General features: G+C 42.3%; 1 long non-coding RNA gene across 2 annotated transcripts in view; it reads right to left on the reverse strand.

The window, feature by feature from the left end:
* The window catches only part of LOC134547070 (uncharacterized), a 148,105-nt gene that overhangs the window by 68,909 nt on the left and 56,736 nt on the right, over positions 1 to 22,460 (reverse strand). The window contains exon 4 of one of the 2 annotated variants that reach the window (XR_010079361.1): positions 18,586 to 22,120. The exons of the other annotated variant lie outside the window; for it this stretch is intronic. This is a non-coding gene — a long non-coding RNA (uncharacterized LOC134547070). Of the gene's footprint in view, positions 1 to 18,585; positions 22,121 to 22,460 lie in introns of those variants that run through there. 2 annotated transcript variants of the gene reach the window in all.

Raw genomic sequence — 22,460 nt, forward strand, 5'->3', positions numbered from 1 at the left:
TCTCAGCTCTTTAACATCTGGGATATTTGCAATATTGTGAACTACAGATTTTCTAAGATTGAGGTTGTTTGCAGATATTCAGCCCCAAAAATATATGACAGGTTAAATAGTATTTTACTCTTAGACAGACCACAAAGCCCAAAAGCCAACATTTTCAACTGTGAGTTTCCACAGACACTAGAAAGTTGGTAGGATTCTTAAAATTAGTTGTCTGTGTGAGCAAGAGTTGCCTTCAGAAACACTCCTTGGAAAGTTAAGGAGACACTGCCAGACTGCAGGAAGAGAGCCTGCATTCTGGAGAGCAGCACACACTTCACAGAAAAATTCAGCCTGAGAAGGGTGTCCTGATGTCTAGAACACAAGACTGAGTGAAAGGCCCCTACCTCTCTCATACCAAGAAATTACCATCTGGCTTTGAAGATAGTGATTTATTTGTGGAACTTCCTCACCATACTTGCAAGCAAATAAAAAGTTAATTCACAAAACCCATCATCACACCTCTAAGCTGCTGCTCATTCTGATGTTTCAACCCTCACTACACATCTTTATATCTCTCGGATTGCGTTTCTCTGGCATTTGGTTTGTCGGTGACCTTACCTCTCTTAGCTCTTACACCCAAGACCAGAAGTGCCCCTGCCTCGTCTTGGCTCTGGAAAGCCCACACTATTTTTGCTGCTACTGGAGAAATGAGGTCTGATCTATCAGGTGACCTGATAGATGCAATGTCTGATCTTCCACACTGTTTCAAGCTTGATGCCTCCTTTTCCTCTGCAGCCGTGTGTGCCTGGATCTGCTCTTATCAAATACAGTTCCACAACACCAGGTCCAAAGGGAGCCCCATCATCCAGGAGGATGCCTAGGTTTAGCCTTTGCTCTCTGAAAGACACATTTCTGTTCAATTTGAATTTATTTTTTTGATCTCTGGCCACTGCCTGTCAGTGAAGGATGAGGAACTTTCTTCATTCTGGGCCTCCCAATAAAGGCAGCAAGGTGCAGTATTTCACATCCCCCTAATCAGCAATGCACTCTAGAGACTCTAAAACTCTGATCTCTTTGAGTGGCCACTGTATGCTCAAACTGGTTGCCGCAAACTGCTGTGGCCAGAGTTTTGGTGAGCAGCAATAGTGGTAAACATTCACGTTTTCACAGGGCACAAAAATTATGGAGGAGAGATTCACTGTGCCAGACTCTGCTCAAATAAAAAGGTACAAATTCTGTTCTGTTCTTTTTATATCCTGAGACCTCTTTTCTCACAAAATCTTGGCAGGTGATGATCATTCCCCTCTGCACCCAGCATTGCCTGTGCAGCGTAGCTCCTGCTTCTGTGTGGGGAGGTGAGCCAAACCAGCAGCATCTCTCCTCTCCTTTGTAAGGAGTTAGCCACTCTCCCTCCTCTCTGTCTATTTATTTTAACAAGCATCACAGCAGAATATCTGGCTGATTGTACTCGTGAGCACATAGCAGACAGACTGGTTGCAGCTGGGGCTTTGATGTGGGCCTTCAACATGAAAATAGAATAAAAATAAAACACTGATGAAGCATAGGTGTGCAGGCACACAGTTCTGCCACTCAAGTGCTCGATCTGTCATTAGAGCTGCATGTCAGCCTGCACAGATTTTCCATTACAATCTGCTCTTCTGCCACTGCCTCTCAACTTGTGAAATTTTCAGTTCTATTGCATGTCTTCCCATGATTATTAGTTTTGAAAGCAGAATAAAAAAACCTCACCCATATTAAAAAAACCCCACAGAACACCAAAAAAAACCTCTGGAAGGTTGTTTGGGATTTTCCCCCCAGCAATATCTCTATTTTGCTGATTCTTATCACTTGTCACAGAGAAGTAACTCCTTATAGCTCAGAGGTCTAGTTTAACAAATATGTGATGGCTATTAGGCAACAAAATAGCTGTTCTCAGTTGGAGTGGTTGTTCATAAAATCCATTTTCCATAGCTCCTTTCAACCAGGCATGTTTCCATGAGTGGTGTGAGGATTTTGATGCTAGCAATATAGACACAGTGGAGCAAACTCCTACTGCCGTAAAGATTTTTAGCAACTCCCTTAGCACCTTCATTGGCTCTGCTAAGCAGTTAAATGCAATTTAATCCAAGTGGCCCAGCAGTTCAGATGTGAACCTTCCATAAGCAAAGACTATTCTGTGACTTATGCTGCTCCTGTTGGGAACATATGATGCAATACTTCAAAATTATTCAGAAACCATTTGAAAGAGAGAGTTGTATTTTTTGCCTTTAGTCCCTGAGGATGACAGTGGTGCTACATGGCTACATAATGTATTAGTCTTCACTTTTCATTTGGAGCCAGTGCAACCTTTAAGCAGAGCAGAGATTTAAGCAGACTCTTTTCGGACAGCTTTCCATAGGAGCAAAAATTAATATTTAATACTTGCCAACATTGTATTGTAGGCACATGCAGAACATGCAATATAGATGAATAAAGGTTGAACATCAGCCAACAGCATAGTTTTCAATAAAAAGAACATTTCAGAAAAAAATCTTTGGAAAAATAAATATTAATTTTGCTTCTTTTTTTTTCTAACCACCAGAAATCCCTTTCAAAAATCAGTCTGTGGAGGTTTTTTGATTTAAATTGGACTGATCTGAACTTTAGAACTAAGCTGATCAGTGAGTTCATTAGCATTAGATGTAGCTATCACTGTCTCTTGAGAGCTAGCATATACGTGCCAGATTTCTAGCCAAATAAACTCCACAATTTCAGAAGGTTAGACTCTTTAGAAAGTGGGTAACAATGGAAACAAGGCAAAGATTTTAAGAAATCTTAACTACTCCGTGGCCCAACTGCAGAAAGAATGAAAGAAAGGGCATTCAAGAGCTGTATCTTCTCCTCTGTATTTAGAAAAAGAGAGACACCACAGTGATTTTTTAAGCTGCATAGAATACCTTTTATTCCAAAAGTAACCAAGGAAAATGTTAAAAAGCATTTATTCTCTCTGGGCTTCTAAAATCCAGAAAACTTGTAATCAACAGCTTCAGAAGAGCTGATTAATGGCTCTCTGCATCAGTAATGTCAATTTTCAATGCATCTTGAAACACTGGGGAAGATCTGGGGCACTGGCGGGAATCCAAAAATGTGGAAATATTAAAAAAGGCAAATGAGATGATCCCATGGTACCAGTCCTGTGAAACTGAACCGAGCTTTTGCAGAATAATCAAATAGGTGATAGTGAATTTCATTTTATTTCATTTCAGAAAGAAAGAAAGAAAGAAAGAAAGAAAAGGAAAAAAGAACAAAAGATGGTGCAACTAATACAAACTCACACAGATTTAAAAAAAAATTAAAATGCGATTTTATTCTTTTAAAATCAGTTAAATTCCAGCTGATGCCAAATAAGGTTGAAATAACAGTGTTCTGAAAGATGTTTGGGTGATACTTCCTAGCATTTTGAGTAAGAAACTAGAAAGGCACAAAATCCTTGTGACAGATGAATGACATGAGAAACTATTTAACTAAATTAACCTATTTAAAAGTTAATTTAGAGATCTGAAAATGAAGTTGTAGATGGGAAGACACTTACATAGAGGCCTGGATTTGCAGATGTTCCATGAAAATTAGTTTTTGTACCTGTGGTGTTCGAAGCAATTGTCATTGATCTGGAAGCAAATGTAGAATAATTTCTCGCGTTGTTAATGAAACAGTAAAAAACTCAAATTGTGGTAACTAGAGACTGATTTGTATCACCTGTAAGCTGGATGAAAGGCAAAAGTACCTGCCAAAATATTACCAGCTGTAAAGGCCTACATATACTGCAAAAGAGCACAAGTTGTATTTATATAATAACTGTATATTTAAAAATGAGCTGGGACTCATGATGTATTGAATGAATGTAGAAAATAGCATTGAAAGCCTTCTCAGCTGCAGTTTAGGTGATAGTGTGGGAATAAGAAAGGAAGCAGAATGCATCACTGATATGTATCTTAAGTCTTCAAGGTGATTTACATCTTGCAAGGGCAAAGATAAAAGGTTTTCTTCCTCTGTGGTTGCTGGATCACTCCTAAATATTGTAGCATAATCTCCCTGAAGAGGGGGGAACATCTATCCCAAGCCATTGATGACACAAAGAATAGTAAACATTGTCTTTCAATATACAGAATATCAATTAGGACTAGACAGTTATGTTATTGTATCCTTCTGTGGTGCACTCAGTGCAAGGATAGCGTGAAACAAAGGCACTAGAGAGAAGGCAGAGGTTGGAAAACACAGCAGAAGTACAGAGGAGCTCAGAGGGTTAATTTTAACAACGCAATGTTTAAGAGATGAATTAATCATAGCATCTATTTGAGGAACAGAAATTGGAAAGAGGCCTCTTCAGATAAAGATGTAACTGGATCTAACAGCTGGAAGTTGAAGCTGACAAATTCAGTCTAGAAATAAAGCATGTATTTTTAATAGTAAGCAGCAAGCAGAGCAACAAGCAGCTAACACTTTTGGTGGCTGCTCCATCATCGGAAAGAACGAGCAAAGAGTTGGCATTTTTGAATGTCTATTTATAACAAAGACAGCAGGAAATAATTCAGAGAAGACCTGTGGCTTAAATTATACTGGAGATCAGAGCAGATGGTCACAGCAATCACATCCAACTACATAATCTATGAGCAATCAAGAAATTTAGCTACTGGGGTCAAAGGCTAGCGAGATGGTAACGGAGAAATGGATTGCGGAGGAGGCCCCTTGGATGTGTCCCCTTTAGCAGAAGGCAGATATGCAGAGGAGGCAAATGGGCAGTCGTGGTGAAAACCAGGAGGAGTTTAGGAAGGGAGAGAGTGATTACCTAAGTGAGTATCTAGTTAGTTGTCTGTGGGGGTCAGGAGCCACCAAGGTGGGGGAAACCCAGAGACTGTGCTGTGGGGTGAGGGAGCACCATGGGCAGGGTGGGAGTCATGGTCAGGGAGGGAAGAAGGAGGCACGCAGAGGAAGTCCATGGGACAACCCAAAGAGGTACCCACTGTCAATGGGGCAGAGGCCAGCTACGGTGGGGCAGCTGCTTGCCTGCTCCTTGAAGAGGGGAAAGCCTGCCAGGAAAGGGAAAGCTGGGAATTGAGGATGTCATGGAAGGATTCAAGAGCCAGAGGGTGAAGGCCAAGCAAAATGCCTGGGGGGAAGTCTGGGTCATGCATAGTGGAGTGGACCTAACAGCTCAGAGGAAGGCCAAGGGTGAGGCAAAAGACACAAATCATTGCAGTCAGCTCCCTCTGAAACAGCCTTAATGAGCTGAAATGCAACATATGAATAGTCAAGTCTGAAAGAATGACAGTGTAAAATTGCTTCTGCTCTTAAAATTTTCAAGTGCTTTTATTTATTCAAAATTACCATGACATCACCTTCTCCCTCAGAGAGAGAACTCACGTAATTGCTGTTTACTGATTCAAGGCCTTTCAGGGTAATTTCTGAGGCTGTCTACTTCTAGGATGAAAGGCAATTATCATTTCTTTTGTCTTATAATGCAGTCACAATAAAATCTAGGGAGAAGTACTGTATGAGGTTACTTCTCTACAGAACACTGCATGGGGCGAGGCTGGACTCTCATATGGAAGACATCCAGCTCCAAATCTTCCCTCCCAGAGGAGAGAGGTCAGCCAGTGTTTAGGGCTAGGAAAGGGATAGGAGCAGGGAACCTGAGAAAGGGTGTGAGAGGAGGAGAGGAACAGAGGTAGAAAATGGCAAATCTTATTTTCTCCTAGAGCAAGTCTTAAATTGGTCCCTAAGCATAAAGCAATATTAAATTGTGAACTGTATAGCATCCTCTTCCCAATATATGCAAACCTTCAACACCTAAAGGCCAGTCATCAGAATATCTCTCATTTGAGTGTGAGGTGTAGGTTTTACCTATTCTGAGATTTGATGTGGTGCTACATCTTATAATGTCTAGTTTTCTCTGATAATAGTCTGATAATAATGTGCAATGTCTCGAAGGACTGACACATCATGATTAATGAGGTGAGTGCCTCACTGTAATTAATTTTTATTAAGATATAAAATATATATTCTGACTAAATATTAGGCTAATGATATAAAAATCATAACTGTTCCAAAAGGGAAACATAGCAGACCAATATAAAATCCACATGACAGAAAAAAAGACTGATAGGTAAATCTTGGTCTTAGAAGTTAACAATAAGTTAGTTTTATGCTAAACTGGTTGTAACTTCAGTGCTTTAAAAATTATTATTGAAAAAAAAAGAACTTCAGAACTATTAAATTAAAAAAAAAGAGAAAACTTAATGTGCTGTTATTCTGTCCTACTGTTAATATAAACTGCCTGTGGCTTGTGGATGTGACCCAGCCTATCTTGACTGCTCCATCAAATCACACCAGCAAAAAGGAGTAACAGATAGTCAAACAATTTCCTGTCTAATTCCTGCCCCCTTTTGCAGTAGCCATCACTGAAGTTGATCCCTTGGCAAAGGATGATTCCCAGTCCTGGGCAGCTCTGCTGGGGTCACACAGGTACCAGCAAGTTTTTCCACCCTCTTTCCTCAGTAAAGCAAGGTCCTGCTGGTCACGACTCAGAGCAGCATTTCTCTGAAGGCCTAGATTAGTTCCTCAACTTTTTGTATTTCTCAGATTTTAAGGAGGTCAGGTAGGGACAGACAGCACAGCACTCTTGACTTTTGTAATGTCACTGCTTATTCTGCTCACAACTTGGGCAATCATTTGTAACATGCTCACCGAAGGACTCTGGCTGACGTAGAAATTTCTCCCTAATTTTAGAAACAGAATTTCACAATGCCTTTCTTCCATCGAGGAAGGAATTTGCCCCGATGGCTGCAATGCCATTATTATGCATCATTCAAGGTACTGCGTGTCTCTGGCTCCAAGGGGAAAACCTCCCCCAGAATAAATCAGCACTGCCAGCTGCACCTTCCCCTCTCCCTGAGTGCCCTGGGTTTGGATGCTGGCTGTGTGCATCTGGGGCTGCTGGCGCTGCCCCCAGACTCTGTGGGGAGGGAATACCCCTGGTCTCTGGCAGCCCTCCTTGGCCTGCAGAGCATGCAGAGCTGTCACAGGGATAAAGCAAGGGAAATGCTGGGTTAAGGGACTTGTTTATTACAGCATTGAGAGCTGCAGAGCCAGCCAGGGTAATGAGCATGTCCCATTCTCTCCTGGGTGAGCCAGCCGGATACCTGGTTTCAGGTTTCTGCTCCAATACTTTTTTGTTCATTAGAAGATTTGCTTTTGACACAAATCCATGCTGAATATCTGCTCAGATAAATGAAATATAGACTGGCTCTGGATGTAGCAGACCCAGGTCCCAGGTCTGCACCAGGCAGGTGAGAAGCTTGAAGCTGCAACTCTCCCACCCCAGCTGAGCACTCCCACTAGGCCAGCCACTGGATGCTCCCATGCTGCCAGCAGGGTCCTGCAAGCACCACAACTCACTGCCTAGGAGTTACCAACCTCTTGCAATGGGTGGTGGGCTGGTTCCCTCCAGGCATGGGGCCCTGTCTCTCTTCTGCCAGGCTGGGCACAGCACTGCCCCTACCTCTGCTCCTGCAAGTATTTCCACAAAATCTTGTGTTACTTGTTAATGCCACAGTGGAGAGCCATGAGGTCTGTCTGCATCTGAACAGTACAGCCTGGGCCCATCTTTATTCAGCCCTGCTGCAGTATGACTCAGAGGGAGGCAAGGCAGAGTACTGGTGCAGACATACTCATCCACACAATCACTTCATAAAATAACAGTTCATATCTTGTCCTCTGAGGACTAAGCCTTGGAGCAAAGTAAACATGACTTTCAGCCTCTTGCTCATTGTCAGGTCTTTTCTTTCCTGTGTAGAGCAGCCAGGTATGAGCCCCCACAGCTGGCAGTGGTACAGTAGAGGTCCTTCCAGTCCCCTTTTTTCCAGGATGGGATGCTGCTGGGATATGAGCTTTCACCATATGAGGGATTGCCTTCATGTGCCTCCAAGTCAAATCCTCCTGGCCAGCCAGTGCCTCAGCACACACTTCAGCCCAGCACGCTCAATCCTTTGCAGAGCAGCGGTATTAACAATTCCAGAAATGTTATGGGGCTTTTCCTTTCATCCCTGCTGGGACAAGCAGGACGGAGGTCATGGCAAGTCACTCCATTTCCCCAAGCTGTCGGCATTTCCAAAATGTCATAGGCATTTTTGACTTGATGCACAACACTGAATCAACTGAAGACCTTTTCTTCCCCACTTCTAAGCAATTTTTTGGAGGGGGGCATGGCTTTTCAGATGGATCTCTTATCTCTTGCCAGTATTTTTCCACTGGCTTTCTTCATTACCTTACTGGTGGTCTGTTTTGAAACTGCACAGACATTATCAGCTTCGGGGGAGCCGAGTCCTTTTGAAGGCTGTTGCAACGAGCACCGAAGGCATCTTCTCAGATTCCTGTGCACAGGGCCTGGAATGTGACTCAGCCCTTCATTTCTGCTCCAGCCAAGTTCTTTAAATATTGCAGAGTACCTCTGGTTGCCAAAGGGAAAGAAAATAATTCACTAGCTCACCTGAGTCTTGAGGACCCTGTCCTTGATGCTGCACCCCCCCAAGAGCTCACATTCAATGCCCACGACTGCCACTCACCAGCTCTGCCTCTCCTCTAAAGAGCACTTTGAAGATACAGCCTCTTTACTACACCAGCAATCCCCTAACCTAAAACACCTTTCCCCCCACCAAATTAAATATGCTGGAAAAGACAACTTTCTCCATGTTAATATCACTCTCAGAAGTAAATTGCCAATAGAATTGATGCTCTGAGGTGCCCTTTGTAATGGCTGAACCCCTGGTTCACATGGGGAAGAGCCAGAGTCTTCCCAAATTTCCACTCCCAGACTCCACTGAAGAACAATCAAAGAGCCTCCCCACTCTATAGCCTGTAGCTTCATTTTTGTTGAGTTATACAACAATACAAACCCAACAATATCACAAGCTGCTCCACCAGAAGAACATGGATTTGCCAAAGAGCTGTGCCAGGAAGGTATGGCTGTTTCCTGGCACCATTCTGGCACTGTTTTCCATAGCATTTGCTCTGGGCTGCTGTCAGAAGCAGAGTAAGCAGGGAAACTTTTGCTCTAGCCCAAATAGCCTTTTTTACCTTCTGATATTTACAGGGTATCTATGCACAAACTGGGATGCTCAAAACCAGCAGACATTGCCACTCTCCAGGCAGCAATAATTGCATTATTAAATTCTCTCTATTGCACTGTTCCTCCCCAGGTAAAGGATAAATTTTGCAACTCTGTTTTTGTTGTAGTTGGTGGTTGTGTTTTAAACTACATAATAACTGTGTTTAAAAAACAATGCAGAAAATAATACTGAATTTTTGAAGTAATGCTGCTGTTTCAGGTAGCAAAAAACCTTGGCTTAGAAATCAGCATCATTTCTGCATCTTTGCCATGTAGCTGTAACCTTTGTTCAGTTACACCTGGCATCAGGGAGTGAAAGCTTTGTCTCTGGCACCAGCTAACCCACCAGAGTAATGGTGTTTTCCTCTCGTTGGAAGAGCTCACCTTTTCATCTTCTGTTTCCTTTAGGAATTATCTTTGATTCCCTTCATCCTTTTTCTCTTGACCTTTGCTGCAGGTTGCTTCCAATCTGCTTATACTCCAACTCTTTTTCTTCTACCTAATCTTCTGCATACTCCTCACTCCTCTCTGCTTTCTGCTCCTCTGCCTCTGACTGCCAGACACCCGCTTCTGCCCTAAAGTGTGGGCACAGGGCAGGTCCCATAGCTCATGTGGGAAGGGGATTTCGGGGGCTGGTATACCCATGATCACAGCAGAGGAGCCAGTCATGGGCACCTGCAAGGCATGGAGAATTGCATGTCATGGTGCAGGAAATCCAGGTGTGATGTAGGGGTCAGTCTCACATGGTCTGCCTGGAGACACCTCACCAAATCTGCAGAAGATTTTCACCAGTACTGATGGTAACTTTATTTTTTTTCCTTTTGTTCACTTTTTCTGTGGCTCTTCATCTGTAGAATTTCACAGCAGGTGGGAGAGGGTGAGATTTGTGGAGATATTTGGTGTGGCAGCTTATCTCAGAGTCACCAGTGGACTCACATGTGAAAGAAACACTAAAAGCACTTGGACCCCAGAGAAAACATAATGGCAGCTTGTGTCGTGTTAGAAATCAGTTAATTCAGACAAGACTGAAAAGAATAGGGAGACAGGTTTTGCTTTCTTAATGCTTTTGGAACAATCTGCTAAATCTTTCTAAACTAGATTTAAAGTGATACATTGAAAGCAGCTGGAGAAAGGGCAGGAAGGTTTGACATCCCATCCTATTGCTAGAGCAAGACCATGTACGTGGCTAGCTCTTTCAGCAGTGTCTGAAAGGCAGAACATTACTCAGCTACCTGAGTAAATACCCAAAACACAGCTAATTAAACCCCGAGTTGCTCTGTGAGGAGGAGATATGTCTGCATGCAAGGAGTACCCCATGCAGTGGGGTACTCCTTGCATTAGCAGCTGGGGCTGCTGCCTGAGAAGGTGACTGGAGAGCTCTGATGGGGTCTTTTCTGCTGAGTTCTTCACTCCGCCTTTTGGGTCTTCCTGTGACAGGTTTGGTCAAGGGAGGACACTTGTATTTTACATTGGAAACAGCTGTGTCGTGGTGGAGAGAGGGCCAGGCAAGCACATGTTGCATGCACTTAAGTTGTCACAGCAAGATGGGGCCTCACGAGCACTCAGGACACTGTCAGCTGTCACCAAGGAGCGATAAACACTCCTCTCATCCGGAACCAGGAGATCCCAGCAGCAGGACAAGACCATGCCGCCCAGGCTGCTGGCATGTGCAGCTCCAGGATCTGCAACCCACAGCTGACTGGGACAATCTGCCCCCTGACTCTCTCCTTTTGGGGCAGAGACCCAGTGCCAGCAGTGGTGCCCTGGCAGGGCTGGAAACCCTGATTGCTGCCAGGCTGCCCCAGCAGGCACCCCGTGCCCTGGGCAGACCCACACCCGTCCTGCCCGGGCACGCAGCACCGGGAACGTCTGGGTTATTTTAAGCAGGTTATGTCAGTCCTGCCCTCCCTCTCTCTCCCCATTCTCCCTGAAGCACTGATCACTGTGGCAGGATGGATTTGCCAGAGTAAAAGGGCCAATGGTTTAATTGATATGATATGGCAGCTCATATGTAATCTCATTATTCTGTCTAGCAGGACACATTATTCTCTATTTATCACACTTCTGTCATCTCAGGTCTGTTGTTCTCGTGCTTTGAGGACAACATAACACACCTCTCTGTCCGAGAAATCTCAGTGAGGGCAGGAGAACAGGAGAAGTGGCAGAAGAAGCTCCTGGGTGTGGGTTGCAGGCACCTCTGCCTCTAATCTTCATACAGCAGGGCTGGGGAATGCCAAAGGGCTGGCAGAGGAAGAGCCAGGGTGTCTTCTGTGAGTAGCAAGTTTGCTGGAAAATGAAGCCTTAGAGACTGTGTGTGTATGGGGGGTGTTATTTATTAGTGGGAAATCAGTTTGCATCTGACAAACATAGCTTGCCCCCCAAAACTCCCGTGAGAAGGGCAACCTCTACCAGCAAATATGTTGTTGTGTTTTCTGTGCTAAATTGTCTTCTACTTTTTTCTTTTTTTCCTTTTTTATTTTTTCTCCTTTGAATCAACCCACAGGTGAAAAGAGAAAGAAAGGAAATAAATATTCTGAACATGGCAAAAATCCCCAAACAGTTTCAGGTCAAAAAAATACTTGGTTGATTGAAATGTTCTGACACAAACATTGAAATGTTCCTACACGTCCTCTCCCCCTTGATTTTCTCACTGAGCCTTAAAACAAAATAAAATTACCAGGCCAGTTCCAGGTGTGTTTGTGCTCCTGCTGCTTTAATAACAACCCGTAGTGGTGCTGCTGCTGGCTGCCACTGAATCCTCTGACAGCTCAGCGTGGCAGACAAAACCACGGCTTGTTGGAGGGCTGTGCCTACAAGGACTCCACAAGGGAGCACAGTACATGGATGTGCGTGTGGGGGTCGGGAGGCCAGGGCTGTGGGAGGGAAGGGCCAGGCAGATAAAAAAGTGTCACAGGCAGGGCAGCCACTCAAACAGCACTTTCTGCTCTCGAACTGAAAATGCCTTGCAGAGGATGGGAGGCATAATTAGCACAGTATGCCGTAGGATAGATACTAAAGCAGTCTGTCTAGCAGACAGATACTACAGTACTGAATAATATAGACATTAAACCAATGACCCAGAATCTAGCCAGCTAGAATCTTAATCCCCCTTAAATAGATTCACAGACATCCTTTCATTGCGAACATTTGATCTGAGCAGACACTGGATGCTGTTGTGTTGTATTTATAGAGCACCATGACAAAAGTTTGAGGTGTTTGTGCTTAAATAATGCTATTTTCCTGTATTAATTTGTCAGCACAGTGCTGTCTTTGCACAACATGCTTTTGAGATGGAAAGAAAAAGAACATGAGCCCTGGATCCACAGGCAGATAACAACAAAAAAAGGCTCTGTGCAAGCAAAAGCTGCCCATGTAACACGGAACAGGGGAGAAGGGGATCCAAGCTTGGAGCCATGGCAGGCTTGACTGGGAAGAGACTTTTCATCCAAATAAGCCCCAGGCTGGAGCTTGGCAAATGTTAGTGGTTAAGTACATTATTTGACCAAAACAAAATCCGTGACTCCAGCAAAAGGAACAGTTAAAACTATCTGTGAATTCGGTTTGCGTTCATTAGTTTGGATCAAAATAAGGAGGAGGATGACCTGCAAACGTTTATGCTTTGGCACTTCTGGAAGGACCTGCTTTGATTATGAAGCTAGATTCAAGCGTGCATTTGCAAAACTGACAAGCCAAGGGGGTCTGTCCTCTGGCTTCTTGGGTGTCAGCTGACCCAGGAAGGATAGAATGGGACATGGTTGAAGTGCATTTTCTGCCGAGACGTAGACAGAGGCTTAGCTTGGGCTTCCCAGCTTGTATTTATCAGGAATAAATGACCTACCAACGGAGCCATAGAGAGGTCTAGCAAAAAGCCCTTTTCAGCATCTCCTTGTAAAAATATTTGACTTGTATGTGTGGACAGGCATAAATTGGAGTGAAGGCTAGTGTTCAGCTATTCTCACTACTTGAGGCATCAGGCAACCAAATCACCCAAGCTTTAATTTTTTTCTAATTTGTGTTTAATAGTTTTGCAGGGAATATCTGTTTCTAAATGAGGAACACTCATTTAGCACACCCGTGCCTGTGTCCACAGCTCAGAGAGCTTGAATGTGATACTGAAAGTTTGTGCCCAGGATTACAGACCAAGAATTCAGTTCAAATAATCATTCTGCCCGATTCTACCCTGCTGCTCCACTCACTCACTCACTCACTCACTCACTCACTCACTCACTCACTCACTCACTCCTCATCATTTCCCCTGGAAAAGCAATGGTTTATTTTCCAGTTTCCTTCATTGTAGAAAATATTCAAGGATTTCCTAAATCAAATCCATAATTTGAACCATACAGCTTTTGTCTCTTCAATTTAGTAGCTATTAAAAAGCAGATAATTTGGTATTATTTCATTGACTTGGTTTATACTGCCTGTCTGGCACTGAAATGCTGGTGTGATGGAACAAGGCCGTTTGCCCACTGTCCCCTTGAGCCCATGGTAAAGATTGCTCACAGCAAATGAAATGGAACAAAAAATAAATGCACTGAAGTGAGTCAGTAATTTCCTTTGCAGGCAAGTAATGCTCAGCACAGGTAAACACCCTTGAGTTTAGTTTTCCCCTTAGCACTACCTCATATTTGGTTCCTTATCTATAATAATGCTTTGAAAATTTTTCAAGAGCCCCTCTGCTCTTTTCTATGTTAGCAAAAGTCAGAATATGAGCAATGGACTTCATTCTGCTGATAGGATGACCAGCACTGTATTCCCATTCATGGAAGCCACTGAGATTCTTTATTCTAATTATTTCTGCCAGAAGACAGATGAAGAACCTCACTCTTATGATGCATAGAAATCTTCCTATTTTCCTCTTAAATTTATTCATAGATAATTTATACACATCAATTCTTGTGCCAGTATTGTTCAGCTCCCTGATCTTTTCTGTTTACTGGCTTATGGAAAACAATCATATCACTCTCAGGCTTAATTTAGTAAAGCAAACAAGCAAAGTTTTCTCCTTCTCTTTCTGTAAGATGGGATTTCTATTTCTCTGTGCATCCTAGTAATCCTTGTCACCACTTGTTTCAGCTTGAATCTGTGGTCTCTCAAGCCTGACTTCCAGAACTACTGTAGTTATTTCAGGTAAGGTGATATCAGCAGCTCAGGATCCGGGATTCAGATTTTCGTAACTCTGTTGGAAATACCTTACTTAGAAACACATAAAATAAAAGCTAACATTTTTACTTTTTCATTATGCAGGCATCTCCGTTTACCATCCTCAAGTGGTGAACTTCTGTGTCAGGATGAAAATTCATGTTATTAATCTACAGTACTCCATACAAATGAAATTCAGCCTCTTTTGCTATTATTATTCTGAAAGGCATCTACAACTCTCTAGGTGATATCTGGATCCTGCATTAATCTTGCTGTGCCCTTAGTTTTGGGTCACCAGAAAATCTTATCAGGACATGCTCTGTTTTGTACTGATTGATTTTGAACCAATATCATCCATAAATATATTAAATCAGACCAGTTCCCTTAAGTAGAATTGTAAATTGAAAAATGAACTACTTACAGCTGGTTTTCCACTCTATGCACAATCATTTCTAACACTTTCTTTTAAGGAGTTGTTAGTCCAGTTAAGTTCAGACCTCTTTCCAAGTGTTTGTTTTACTCTGCTGAGGCTGCAAATTATTAAGGGTTTTGAAGTCCTGGCTTAAGTATACAACAAATTTACATTTGAACCACTGGGCTGTCAAGGCCACTTGGCTTTGTTAGCTCATTCCTACACACTTCTTGGAGCTTGCACTGGGAAAAAACCCACTTCAATATGTTTAAATTTCTCTTTCATTTAATGAGTATCTCATGATTAGTTCACTAACTCCACAATTACTTTGTAAGAGAGGCCTGTCTGTAATATCTTCACTAGTTATCAAAACTACATATAAAATGTTATAATTTTCTCATGATTACATTTTTAGTGATGAAAGTTTTTGGCTGTCATTCTAGGAATAACTGGACATTGAATGATTAACTCTGCAGTCTGTAGCCAGAAAGATAACATTTCTATAATGATGCTGTGCATGGTTAATAGCTCTCACCCTAATCGTGCAAAGATGCCTATTCATATTCCAGCCCAGAGCTGAGAGATCTGATGTGGATATGGAAGACTAATATGCAAAGCCTCTATGCTGTTCTTTCTCCAAATGACTTTACCAAAGCAAGTTCACTTTACCCTTTATCTCTCATGTTCCTCAGGTTTATGACACCATCAACACTCATTACTTGCTAGCTTATCATACATATTTTTACCTCTGTGTTTTCTGGACAATGCAGTCTTGTATTCAAGTAAAAATTGCTGGGTTTTGGTATTAATTTATTTCAGGAAAAATAAAGCACTCTCACTCACACTGCCTGGGAGACATATGAGCAGCAATAAAGCTAAAGCAACCCATATAGGAAATAATGAATTATATTCTGTTGTTTACAAGCTTACAAGAAAAAAAATCTTCAGAAAAGGCTGTTGTGATCACAATTATGTTAGTGAAAATATCAGGTACTAAGGGAGGCTGCCTTTACTGTGTGTCTGCCTTTGGCATTCCCTGCATGTGGTTCCTGGACAAAAGAAAAGCACAATGCTGAATGGAAAAAGATCTGACAATCCCAGGATACAAAGATTTGAGACTGAAAGTGGCTATTGATGCGTTGATTAGTAAAGCACTTAAACTCAGGATTCCAAATGGTTTTGAATAAAATACTGGCCTGACCAATGTTAGGCAGGTGCTCTGTTATCTCACAAAACCAGAGCCCTAATGGGAATAAAATAATAAATGTGTATGGCTCAGTTGTTTCCTAAATGAAGTATAAATAGAGGAATAAGAAAAAGAACTTCTAGCTCTGCTACATTCTTCCTAAAGAAGTGTACAACAGCCTAAATATCTTTTAGAGGCAATGACTCCTGATTTGGAAGTATTTATTGTGATGTTTGAGGCCTCAGTTAGGAGTACAGGAGGTAAAGGCAAAAAGGAAAATATAGGCTGAGGATCAAGAATTTGCTGATGTTCTATTTTTGTAAGCCAAGAGCAAGCAGAGGCTTTGGACGTGCTGTGAGTGTGACCCAGGCAGAACAGTTTCAGGAGGTCTAATCTTTCAAAGGGCAGTTGGGGAGGAAATTCTGTAGGTCAGGCTTTCTTTGAAGTACTTCCAGTTAGCACTCTGGGCAGCTCAGCCATTTTGCTAAAGCCACATTATAGCCTCATGGTCTCTTCTGCAAAGAAGACATACGTCTGCATTTCACTATTTCACTTTTAGGCTCTTAGATTTTATTTATTTCTTCTTCTTTTTTTTTTTTTTTTTTTTTTTTTTTTTTAGAAAGTAAAGAAAAATGCCAAGAGAAGAGTATACTCTTGCTTTTCTGGATGATTCTTTTTGCTTACATCAGTGAGCTGGTAAAGATCAAATGGCATCTGCCTTTGTCATGAGTTACTAGACACTTAGAAGCTTGCCTGTAAATAACGGGTTCAGCCCTGTATTTCAAATGCAGACTGAGTACTGAGTGAAATTTGCCTGCAAAAGCCCTGTGGGATTTGACCAGCAAGGAACAGCTGCAATAATGAAGAGAGAACTTGTTAAATGTTTAACCAAATTAACCAACTGCACGAGGTGGTGCTTTCCAACTCCACCAGAGTGTCTCTGGGAGAAAGCAGGGATACAGAATTTGCAGATGTTTGTCTGGGTGACTGAGATAACCTTGCAACATCTGGAAATGAGAAAGACAGCTGACTAGGGAGTCTGATGGTGTCAGGGGTTGTCACTAATCACAGGGACACGTTTCTCAGTTTTTAAACACTGCAGCAAAACAGCTCGCTCTTCAAAGAGCAGCGAGCATGCTGGTGTTGGGTTGCAAATCCCCTGCCACCCCTGCTCCAGCATATGTTATCTCACTGGGATTACCAAGAAACTCAAAAGATGTGCTTCTGTTATCCTAAAACTGACAAGTGGGCTGAAGGAAAACATTTGCTCAGAGTGTAGACTTAATGAGGTCTGATGTTATCTTTGAGACCACATGCCAGGCCAGCATCCTAAATGAGCATATGGGCTGCTTTAGTGCCTGCAGCCTTTCCCTGATGGTGAGCAGGTCCAGGCACATCAGAGAGGACACAAGAAGCAGAGCTGCAGGGCTCTATGGGCCCTGTGGGAGGGCTAGCAAGAAGAGTCTGTGGGACAAAAGCAGTTTTGGGGACTCCTTCAGGTTCAGGTGACACCAGAACCACACTCATGCCCTAGTCTACAAAACTGCCCCTCCTTGGCTAATTGTGGACTGAGACGCCTATTGCTCACTGAAAGCATAGCCCCAACAGTTCAACAGAAATGAGCCCCTCATCACCTCCCTATTTCTACTTCATTCCACATTACCATGGCCAACCAACCCCACGAGTTGCTTGGGGGATGTGGTGATGTGCCCCTGAGCTGACAAGGGAAGGCGTCTTCCCCTGACAGTCTTGTTCTGGGAGCAGGGTAAGGAGTGAGACAAACATGTCACTGTCAATTAGCTAATGTTTGTACAAGGGATGGCTGAATCCCGTGGAGTTTTGTTAACCTTGTGGCCTCTCTATAAAACCTGCCTGAGTTCATGAACCTACCCCCATCTGTAAATTAAAGCCGTGCATTCTCCTTTGAGGTGGGGTTAATAAAAATACACTTTTAGTTAAGAAGAGTATAATGCTATGCATAGCGTATATAACATTAGCTCTCAATTTAGGCAGGCTGATGCTCTTGGCAGTACAAGGGCTGTACCTTTTGCTCTTCTCTTCTTTCTTTGCTTCCATTTCACAGCTACTTGGAAACTATTTTTCCACTAACTGCATTTTCTCACTTGATTTCTTTGCAGTAGTTTGTTTTTCTGGCAGTCTCCTGAAGGTGACAAGGCCCTCATGACTTACCAAATCTAACCACAAGAGCTTAGTCAAGCAGGTTTTGAAAACAGACCAAATGGATTCCCTGCTCTTTTGAAAACAGCTTCTATCAGCATAAAATATCAAATGCCACCAGTATCTTCTTCCTCCAGGAGAAGAGACTGTGAGCATTCCCGTTGTCTGGACAGTCTGACCATGGGTCACTCCATTACTGCTGCTGGTGCATAGTGCCTGCATCCTGTGACTATTGTGAGCCACAGCCTCTTGACTTACTCAAGACTTGATTTCTCTGTTGTGTTAGATTATGAAAAATACTCAAAAAATCGACCTGTACTAACTACTTTCAAAGGCAAGACTGATTTTGGTCCAAGTCCAAGTCATTTCCCTCACATTAATAACGCAAGACAGTATTTCAGAGTATAAAGTTAAAATCATGTTATAATCTAAACATCTCACTGCAAATTCAGTGCTCACAGGCAGGCTAACAGTTCTGGGATTGGCATCAATCCAGAATTAAAATTTGGTTACCAGAATACTGTACTTTTTTTTTTAATGTAACATATTTGAGTAGGTTTTTCTGGGGTGGGGAGGAAGGGTTGGTATTTATGATGCCTTATAGCTTCAGGAATTCAACTTATGTAGCATGCTCATGTTTTATTGAGAAGCATTCTGAAGCTTTGAATATGATTATAGGTAGTATTTGAAATTATAATGTTTAAATGTTTTAGTATAAATGCATAATTTTGGATCCATGCTGTAAATCATGTTAGAGCAATCAACAGAGCAATTCAGACTTGACCCTTCCCATTTTCCAGTACAGGAGGAGTATAGAAGGAGTAATTTTTAAAAACAGGGTATAGAAGAAGTAATTCTAAAAATAACTATTCAGCACTTGGGCTTTTTAGAAGATTTACTCCTCACTCAATTTTATCATACAAGGTAAATTTATATACACAGACACAATCTGGTAAGGTTTTTTGATTTATTAATATGGTAGCTGGCTTGTGTGCCAATGCTGATTTGCCACACACGCACACACACAAAAAATACTATTGAGAAAATGCATTTAATAACATGAAAAAACACTTTGTTTTACTGGTTTGCCTCACTGGATTTGGAAGCCTGGTGACATTTTATTTAGTCTCCAGGTCACAGAGCATTTCTCTGACATCACCATTCTGCAAAAAGAGATATACTTTCCAATGTCTACAGCATAATTCCTTCCCCTTTTTCCATGCAGTTTTCCCATTACATTCATATGGCTCCATTTTGTTTTCTTCTGCAGAAGACTTTTTTCTATAGCAAAATGACAGCACATATTTGTGTCCAAAGTAGTTTCTTTTTCCAAATCTGTTCAGTGTGGCTGTGAATGTGTCATTAATGTAGCCATGAGCAAGACTGGACTGGGTTTATCAGCCATTTCCACCAGAGTCAGTGCTTGGTTTCCTTGGTACCCATGACATGTGACAGAAGTGTCAGCAAAACAAAGTCAGTGGGCAAGTTTCGCTTGAACAGACTATGGTTCTCAAACCTTGCCACCACCACTTTTGGCAGAGGGCAGGTACTGAGTGCTTGAAATGGGTCTCTGTGCAATTTAGAACAGCTCTGCAGAAGGAAATGGTTCCTTGGAGGGATTTGAAAAATCATGGTGAATGTTGTCTTTTTCTGCCAAACTGCAGCAGGCTTTTCATGGATTTGCTGGGGGATCTGTGTGGAATCTGATGTCCTCTCACGACTTCAGGTGACTGAAGCTGCTCCTGTTGTGCTTCTTCTGGGGTAAAAGAAACACTGCACTCTCATCTTGTTTCCTGAGGGTTTCCTGTAGATACCAGCACTGAAGGTAAAGTGCTTGTCCAGCAGGGAGAACCACACAGGAATAAAACCTGAGGAGCCCCTTGCACCAAGTAGAGCTGCAGCTGTTGTGCAGGAGCACATCCAGGAGCACCAGAGCGTCCTGGGTGGGAGGTGAGGTAGGCAAAAGTGTGGCCTCCATGGGCTGTGAATCCATCACCACCATGTCATGTACATGTGGTGTGTTTGCTTATGAAGCAACCACTTTCCCTCCTCCTCCCAGTTTTCTTTCATTAATGACAGTACAGGCCTTTTATTTACTCAAACCCCACTGTGCTCTGCAGTTTGCACCCTCATTAGGTGCATGCAGACTTTATGCATGAAAATGTGGTGCACTGGGGCTTTTAGAGAGTTATCCTGCTGGAGTCAGCAAGTCACAAAGTCCAATTACTGCTGCTTTTACCACTGTGGCACTGACACTCCCCATAAAGTTATGGGTAGCTACTTCAAGATTTGTAAAAGCCCTTAAAAAAAGAAGCTGGGGCCTAAATGTCTCAGCCATAGTGCTTCAGGTTGCAATTCTGCTTGGTGAGTATACAACAGAAGAAAGGTAATTTCTGGAAGTATAATACAACTAGTGGTAATAAGTAATAGAACTGTACACTGTCCTTGCTCCTGTAATTCCTCGGCTGTTGGCTTGCAATGCAGAGTGAGAGAAAAGAAAGATAATCAACAAAGTATAGTGTGGAGTGGTCTAATCAGTAAGTTGGAGTCCCAAGCTCAGTGCTAGGTAGTGTCACAGTCTGTAACGTCATTGATTTCATGACCAGCTTTTAGAGGCAGTAGCACCAACTAGATTGTAACAGGATATAATGCTTCATGGAGTAAAAAAGCTTTACAGAGTGAAAAAGCATCCTTTTACCTATCCTTGTGGCAACATACAGATAACAATTGTGGTTTTAATCTTCTCCTTCAATTTATTGTATTTAAAATCATGTACAGATATCCAGATTACCAGGGACACACAGAAAGCCAGCTTCATCCTGCTGTTTATCCCTGAATACATATTCTTGGCTTCTGACACTGCTAACAGTACATTGAAGGGAACTTTTGCTCTGACACCTCACCAATATCTCTGCATAAAACTTTATCTTGAAGCCCTCTCTAATAGCTAGGTATTTTTGATAAACAAAATATAACAACTCCATAAACTCTCCACAGAGAGTCATTTGATGCAGTTTTATGCTCTTGAAGGTTCTGACATAAAGACAAAGTGCAGCAAATTACCAAACGGCAACATCAACTGAGCTACGGTAATTGCAGAGATACATTCCAGTTAAATTCCTCTGACACATTTGGAGTAGGCAAAGAACATAAAGGCCAGTGTACAGAAATTTTTGGAAATACCACAACTCCATTGTGAGTCTGTGTATGAAGTGAAAACCCTTTTAAATACCAGTCCTGGGAGACACACATTGGTACTGCAGTGTGTGCTGTGGAAGGTATGATATTCTCAACTGGGACAGGACAAGAAAGACATCCTTCATCTCTGACAAACACCCAAGTGCCTGGATTTTTTTCTTACATCTGGCAATGACTGTTAAATCTTAATTAAAGGCAGCATGAACAGGTTGATCTAATGGCCATGCCTGTGCAGCAGATAGGAGTGTGCCCTGCTTTTTATTCCAATTCATTCTTTTCTGGTTTCTTTGGGGAGGACCATTTTCCACACCAACAGATCTCCAGGTCTGACCATGAACCACCTGTATTTTAGTCCTTCATGGAAATAAGCTAAAGGAAAACTGGGCCTTCATCTCAGTACTGCACATTAAACATTTCAATGAAATTTTTGACACGATTTCAAGAATCATGGAGATGAATTCAGCAGTATTCTGTTTACCAAGAATACAGCTCCAGCATTAAAAATGTATGAGAAAGATTTTGGGTGTATATCAGTATCCATCCACCAGGATCCAGTGGAGTCAGTTTGGCCTTCACATTCATTCAGTGCTGAACTTTCTGCTGAATTTATTGACAAAGGGTTGAAATTACAGCAGCGTTTAAAAAAAAACAACTTATCTATTTCTTGACATCAGGATGAGATCTATGATCTCACAGATCCTTGAGAAGTCTCCAAATGTTAGTGATTTTTGGTCATGCTCTCTATGCTCTGAATTAAAGTCAGTTGTCCAAAAGAAAAGTATCAGAGTCCAAACTCTGACTGCCTTTGCAGTAGGAGTGTCTCCTCTCACCAGTCAGTTGGGTTTTCTTGGTGTTAGCTGGGAAGTCCTTCTCGGCTGGGAATCTGCTGGGTCAACATTAACTGTAAGTTACACAGAAACGAAGACAATTGCCAAGGTCTCAAAAACAATTGACTGTAGTCAGGCAAAAGGATTTAAGTTGATGTTTTGTTTTGTTTTTTTTTTTAAACAAAGCAAACTGTCAAATGCATGGCTGCCTGACCTCCTGCTGAGAAAGTTCTCTGACTTGAGTGAAGGGCCATTCACAGCATTTCAGTCAGACTGAAAAACAGCTGTACCTGCTGAACAAAATAGGAAAAAACTCAACAATGTGTTGCAGGATGGACTTCCTCCTCTTTGGGAGCTAATTGCTCCTTCAAAGGAGGAAAGGCTTAGCTCAAGGTT

Source organism: Prinia subflava, chromosome 2 (genome assembly GCF_021018805.1).
Source record: "Prinia subflava isolate CZ2003 ecotype Zambia chromosome 2, Cam_Psub_1.2, whole genome shotgun sequence".
NCBI lineage: Eukaryota > Metazoa > Chordata > Aves > Passeriformes > Cisticolidae > Prinia > Prinia subflava.